This window comes from Humulus lupulus, chromosome 6 (genome assembly GCF_963169125.1).
Source record: "Humulus lupulus chromosome 6, drHumLupu1.1, whole genome shotgun sequence".
Classification (NCBI taxonomy): Eukaryota; Viridiplantae; Streptophyta; class Magnoliopsida; order Rosales; family Cannabaceae; genus Humulus; species Humulus lupulus.
Genome location: NC_084798.1, coordinates 100,128,839 through 100,136,576, shown reverse-complemented (window position 1 = coordinate 100,136,576; position 7,738 = coordinate 100,128,839).

Here is a 7,738-nt window from a genome sequence, read left to right as displayed (position 1 = left end):
AGAGATGAAAAGGAATGAACTAAACCACTGAGAAGGTACTTACCGACAAGAACCTCAAGTTCAAAGAACTTAGATGCCTAACCACGAATGAAAACAGCGAGTTAGGAATTGAGTAGAGAAAAACTATAAAAACTAATGAAACAATACAAAAAGGAACTAGAAATAGGAATACCTTTGAATGCTTCTATGACCGAACTACACCTCGAAACTGAAATATACTATAAATCTTACTTCCCAAGTGTTTAATAAGCTTATAATGATAAAGCTTATGACCCCAACCCAAGTGTTTAATACTCTAAAGTAAACCTAGTAGCTTGAAGACTCTGAACTCAGCTTGAAGAATGAAAGAAATGGTTGGGCACTAGGTCCTATTTGTAGAGTTCAAGAATGAAAAGATCTTCATTTAGCTTGAATAAAAGTAATGAATTTTAATTGAAAAACATTTGAATATTCGTTCAGCAGAGGCTTAAGACTCGGTTAAAAGATTCTAGACTTATCAAGTGGTTAAGGATTAAAATGAACTTGGTTTCAAAATTATTTAAAAATGATGCCCTAGAGCTAATATATCGCCCCTGTTAGGTGATATATTGCCTGGGCTCATATTCCTGAGGCTCATCGAAGTGGTCGTGCGAAGTTACGTGTTTTTCGTATCCCCGTGTGGTGATATATCTCCTCCTAGAGCTTCAATATATTGGCATACGCTAAAATATTGTACACATAATTGCACTTTTTGAGCCTAATTTGAATTGAGTAAATAGGTTTGACTGAATCCTATAACGATTTCAAAGCTGCTGGCAGACTCTGGGGTTTTTAAATATTACTCTTAATAAACTATTCCTCAAAAATACTTAATTTCTCATTAAACATGCACATGAAAAATGTCATTATCTTATTGGGTCTGTCTAAAACTTATAGTATAATAAATATCATCTTCATAATCAATCGTATTAATCAAACCTTAGGTTATAATTAATATTCTTAAACTATAGGATAAACTTATAAAATCTACAAGTGTTGCTACGAGTGTCCAACTAAGTCCCGGCTTGAACCAAAATCCACAGTAATAAACATACTATAACAACTACTAGCTATAACTATTACTACTACTATCTAACTAGCTAAGTAAAGTTCTTGGACTCTACAAAAATGACTTAATGAGATGTAATCTAAGCTTTAAGTTTTTGAGTTTTGAGTTCTTAAGCTTTGATTGGATTTTATAGTTTTGATGAGTTATTGAATTGTTTGTAACTTGTGTTTTGATGTTTTTGGGCTGCTCGGTTGATTGGGAACTTTATTTTTTTGGATTTGACTATGTTTGGATAGGTATTTGGAGGGATTTGGCTTGAGAAAAATGGAGAAAAAATAGGGTTTCCATGTCGAGTCGCGGCCTTGTTCTTGGGGTGGCGTGACTCTCTTGGACGCAGGGAGAAGCAGGTGCCTTTGGGCCATTTGAGCCGCGAAACGGTTGAAAATAGGGTAGAGCCTCTGGGCTCTATGACTTGGGGTGGGCCGCGGCTCAAATATTTGGGTGGTGGCGCCTAGGGGATTTTTGGGTTCTAGGCTCGGTATCGATCCTACTACCCGGTATAGTAGGATTCGATGTCTCGGAGGCTAGGTCTCGGTCTGGTAGCCTTTATTTACTTGTTATTGATGGGATTCTATACTTGGTTATGACCAGGTTATTGCTAGGGGCTTGAAATCAAGATTGTGCTCGGGGGTTGTTCTTATTTTACATTACTCTTGGACCTAAGGTAAGAAAATAGCAGTGTGTACATGATTAGGTCTTGGCTCGAATGTTGAATATAGACTTGATTAGGGCTTGGGCCCCTGAGAATGTGCATGATTATGATATTTGCATGTTGAATGTTCTGTATCTGGATATTTGCTATATGATATATTCTTGTATGTATTATCTGATTGAAAATACTTGACGTATAAGTGAAGAATGGCAATAGCGCACTAAGCGCTGGTCGAAAGTGTCGACTTATAAGTCAAGGGCGGAAATAGCGCGCTGAGCGCTGGTCGATATTGTTAGGCATAATACGGAGTGTGTCATACGATTGTCTGACCCAATGGTCATTGAAAATTAAGTGTTAGGCACGCTGGGCCAGCTCCAAGGCTAGTTATACAAAGGATAGGGCAATAGGCCCCAGGGTGACTTATTAGTCCCATATCCTAGGGCGCTCAGGCCCAGTATGTAACTACCCAAATTTACTAATAAGGCTTAAGGGCCTTGATTAGTGTGTCGGGAGGGCATAACTGGATTATATGTGATTTAATGATTAAAATCATGTTATATGATTATTTGAATATCTGTGATGCATGACTATGTGTATTAGTATGCATGTAGGCCTTGATTAGGTTAGAAGGGCATAATTGTAATTTTGACCCGTTGAGGGCATAACTGGATATATTCGTGATAAATTGTCAAGAACACATTATTATGAGGATATATTTGTAACCTGTGACTCGGGGCGATCCTAGTGAGCGGTTCAGCGAAAAAGTCACGGTGGGGATTTATACCCGGCTTGGAGCGAGCCTGGGTGTAACTCTGGGAATTTAGAGAATATATTGGAGTTTATTTTGGTATTGAGGAATATAGCTGGTGATTAGTTAGGTGTCGGGAAGTAAGCGGTAAATATTAGAGGCATTCGGGGAATTAGCGGGAATTGGGTGTAATGACTAAAATTCCCTTAAGATGTTTAAGAGTTTAGATATAAAAGGGAGGGAAAATTGGTCATTTGGCTTATAAGGGAAAAGTATTATTAAGCTTTATGCCATAGTGGATAGTGTAGAAAGAGTTGGAAGTTTGAAGAAAGAAAAGAAGAAAAGGAAGGGAAAAGTGGGAGACTCTATTTTCTATCTCTCGGTTTAATCTTCTCTTCATCAATTCTTGAGGTCTCTTGGAGCTAAAACTCAGGGGGAGTCTGGGCAGGAGCTTGAGGCTAGGGTCCTTGGTTTGGCTTGAGGAGTTAGCAAGAGTAGTCAATCCAATTGAGGTAAGGTCTAAGGTTGTTTTTCAGTTTCTGGTTCCTAGTATTGATATGGATTTTCAGCTGAGCTTTGATGGGGAATTCTAGGGAGTTGAAGCTAAAGCTTTGAGGAGGTGAAGGCTAAGCTAGTGTGGAGGATAACCTAGGTTGAGCTCATCCATCAAAGGTAAGAAACTCTGGTTTAAATTCTGTGATTTCAGTTGGTTTCTGTTGAGTTTTGGAGCTCTAGGTTCAGCCATGGTGAATTTTGTGTTTTGGGCTGCATGTGATTGAATTTCTTGTGGTTGGGACTTATGGGATGAGTTGAGGATGTTGGGAGGCTTGTTTTGATGTTTGGTTGAGGTTTGAGAAGGTTTGGCTCAGGAAAGTTTGAAGGAGAAAAAGTTGTGTTGGGCTGTGATGTGTCTAGCGCTAGTCACTGGGCGCTACAACCCTAGGTCCCAATGTTCCGGAGCCTTTTGGCTCTATTTGCAGTGCTATATGGCTCTCCTTAGGGTGTTGTAGCACTACCTTGTTCCCAGAAAGGGGTTTTTAGGTTATTTCTTAGGGTTTTTGTCCGGGGGGCTCGGGGTTTGATTCCACCACCCCGTTTGGTGGAATTAGGGATTCCTGAGGGCTCGGGATTGGTCCTGAGGCTAGGTTTTGGATTTGAGGTTTGGTGACTAGGTGTACGCTAGGACTCAGACGGGATCGTGCTTGAGCATCAAATTGAACAAAGCTAGCGAATCTAAAGGTAAGAAAACTGCACTCGGTTATGTGTTTAGGATGGGAGTAAGAGCTCCCTATATTTGTATAACTTCATATATGGTATTATGCCATGGGACATGTGATAAACGACCTAAGGGTTCCGTAAATAATACTTGCACACAAGGCGCAGTATACTTGGTATGCTGAATACTTGATTAACATGAATGCTTAGACTGTTGAGTACATGCTTATGCGGTATTAGTTGTCTGATTGTCTGTTGAATGATTATGCTCTGTTATTGTGTTTTCTTGCTGGGCCTTGGCTCACGGGTGGTACGTGGTGCAAGTAATGGCAAGAGCAAGTTGGACCAATCCTGAGAAGGACAACTTCGGGGCTGAATGTACATAACCAGCTGATTGGCCGCCATGGCCGAGGAGTGGAAAAGGACGAGAAAAACCTATTTGTCTGGTTTGCCTTAGAGTGGCTAACAACTGTATTTAAATCTTAAATATTTTGTAAGCGATCTTAAACTTATTAATTTCAAGATCCCATGTAAAAAGAAAATGTTTATTTATAAGAAATGAAGCTTTTGAGACCAAAATCTTTTTACCCTAGTTCAACTATAATTTTAGTAACATGATTCTAACTAAATGACTTCATTAACAAGTCTTTCACCTTTATAAACACACAGTGCAATAGTTTTGGCTATCCAGGGCATTACAACTTGGTGTCAGAGCGGCCTAGGTTTAAGGGTTCCTGAAGACTGTCTGGCATGTACATTTGCCGCGAAAGACAAGCTTGACTCAGGGTTTGGTAATTGTGTATACATGATTATATGTTTAAATGATTTGAATGAAATATGATTGTTGGTATCTGCTTGATTAATAGGGAGCATGAGATACTGATAGGGCCTGGCCCTTGACTATTGCATGATGGTATTGAGGCGTGCTTATCAGCACTACTATGCATGTGAATGAATACATGGATGAATATTTGGACAAACTGTTATATTCTGATTGTTTGTGAATGTTTGGGGTTCTAATGGTGGATCATGGAAGAATTATTACCCTGTCATCATAGTCTGTCTGCCGAGTCGTTGATTACAGATTGACTTTTATAATTATGCGTCCAAGAAAATCTACACAACTAGCTGGCAACAGGTTTGAGACTAGAGATGATGACCAGGGCCAGACCCCTCCGCCCGTCCCTGAGGACTGGCAGTAGCTTATGGCAAACATGCACGCTCGGCTACAGAGCCAGGATGAACAGATCCGAATTCTGCGGCAGCTGGCTCCATCAGGGAGTGTTGCCCCCATTGTGCCACCTGCAGTGGTACCTGTTGTATAGCCAGTAGAGGTTGGGAATAGATGGGAGTCGTTGTATGAGCGGTTCAGGAAATAGCAGTCCCTGATCTTTGAGGGAGGACTTGATCCGCTGAAGGCTGAACAGTGGATGACCATGATTACTACCATTCTGGACTTTATGAGGGTAGAGGGACATGACTGAGTGGCCTGTGCCACATATATGCTAAGAGAGGATGCCTGAATCTGGTGGGAGGTGGCATCATAGACCAGGGATGTTACTACCTTGACTTGGGAAGGATTCAAGGACCTATTCATTCAGAAGTACTATAATGTTGCCATTAGGGCAGTGAAAGTAAATGAGTTTGTGGGGATGGTTCAGGATAGCGTGACAGTTACAGAATATGCCCTAAAGTTTGACAGACTTACAAAATTCGCACCAAATCTTGTGCCTACTGATGCAGCTAGGCAGGATAGAATTATTAGAGGGCTTAATGCGATGATAGCCCGAGATGCGTGGATGGACAACTTATGCCCAGCATGTAGAGAAGGCTCTTACCGCTGAGGAAGCAGAGAATAAGATATGGAGGGAGAGTGCAACGAGACGGGAGGGTCGCAGGGAAGTGCCTCCATATTTTGGTTCTGGTAGGGGCAGAGGCCCCAGTGATTTAAAGATGGAGACCCCTAATGCGTCGACCGCTCCTGGTCCTGATAGGAGAGGTCGGGGTACTCAGGGTGGCCGTCATGGAGGCGGTGATTCAGGGAGGACTTATCTCGAGTGCCCGAGGTGCAGAAGACGCCATCCGGGTGAGTGTCGGGCTAAGGCCTGTTATGTGTGTGGGGTGGTGGGACACCTCAAGAAAGACTGCTCGACAGTGAAAAAGGGAGATGCGGGGAAGGTTGGCAGCTTGACTCCAGCTCCAGTGTTCACCCTGACGCAGGAGGAGGCCGAGTCTAGTCCCTCAGTAGTGACAGGTTAGCTTGCTAGTGTTGGCTCTCCTTTTATTGTATTGATTGACTCTGGTGGTAGACATTCGTTTATTTATAGTAAGGTGATTGATAGGCTGTGTAGACCTAGTGAGTACTGTACTTTAGGGTTTGGGACTATTTTCCCTAAAGGGGAACTGGTAGTATCTAGGAGGTGGGTTAGAGCACTGCCAGTGATAGTTGATGGTAGAGAGTTGTCAGTAGATTTGATTGAGTTAAGTATGGAGGACTTTGATATGATCTTAGGTATGGGTTGGCTGGTTAGATATGGAACTACCATTGACTACAGGATGAAGATGGTGACCTTTGAGCCAGAGGGCGAGGATCCCTTTGTTTTTGTGGGAGCGGTGCATGGACCCCACGTACCCAGGATATCGGCACTGAGAGCCAGAGATCTGTTACAAGGAGGGTGTATAGGTTTTATGGCTAGTGTGGTGGATACCACCAGGGCTTTGCCAGCAGGGCAAGAGGAGACCAGATTGGTTTGCGAGTTCTTGGAAGTGTTTCCTGAGGACTTTCGGGGGTTGCTGCCGTGTAGAGAGATTCAGTTTGTCATTGAGTTGGTGCCAGGGACAGAGCCAGTGTTGAGGGCACCATATAGGATGGCACCAGTAGAACTGAAAGAATTGAAGATACAGTTGCAGGAGCTTCTAGATTTAGGGTTCATCAGTCCTAGTTACTCACCGTGGGGTGCTCCTGTTTTGTTTGTGAAGAAGAAGGACGGGACTTTGAGACTGTGTATAGACTACAGGGAATTGAACAAGTTGACTATCAATAATAAGTATCCCCTACCAAGGATGGACAACTTGTTCGATCATCTGCAGGGTAAGATGGTGTTCCCGAAGATTGATCTTCGATCTGGTTATCACCAGCTGAGGATCAAGGACGAGGACATACCAAAGATGGCTTTCCGAACGAGGCACGGGCATTATGTGTTTCTGGTCATGTCGTTTGGTTTGACCAATGCCCCAGCAGTCTTTATGGACCTAATGGACAGGGTGTTCAAAGACTTTTTGGATCAATTTGTTATTGTCTTCATCGAAAACATCTTAGTGTACTCTAGTTCAGAGGCAGAGCATGAGTTCATCTTTGATAGGTTCTACAGAGGTTGAGGGAGCATCAGCTGTACGCCAAGTTTAAGAAATGTGAATTTTATTTACCAGAAGTGACATTCCTTGGACATATCGTGGGTGCATATGGGATTAAGGTGGATCCATCGAAGGAAAAGTGGGAGACTCTATTTTCTCTCTCTCGGTTTAAGCTTCTCTTCATCAATTCTTGAGGTCTCTTTGAGCTAAAACTCAGGCGGAGTCTGGGCAGGAGCTTGAGGCTAGGGTCCTTGGTTTGGCTTGAGGAGTTAGCAAGAGTAGTCAATCCAATTGAGGTAAGGTCTAAGGTTGTTTTTCAGTTTCTGGTTCTTAGTATTGATATGGATTTTCAGCTGAGCTTTGATGGGGAATTCTAGGGAGTTGAAGCTAAAGCTTTGAGGAGGTGAAGGCTAAGCTAGTGTGGAGGATAACCTAGGTTGATCTCATCCATCAAAGGTAAGAAACTCTGGTTTAAATTCTGTGATTTCAGTTGGTTTCTGTTGAGTTTTGGAGCTCTAGGTTCAGCCATGGTGAATTTTGTGTTTTGGGCTACATGTGATTGAATTTCTTGTGGTTGGGACTTATGGGATGAGTTGAGGATGTTGGGAGGCTTGTTTTGATGTTTGGTTGAGATTTGGTTGAGTTTTGAGAAGGTTTGGCTCGGGAAAGTGTGAAGGAGAAA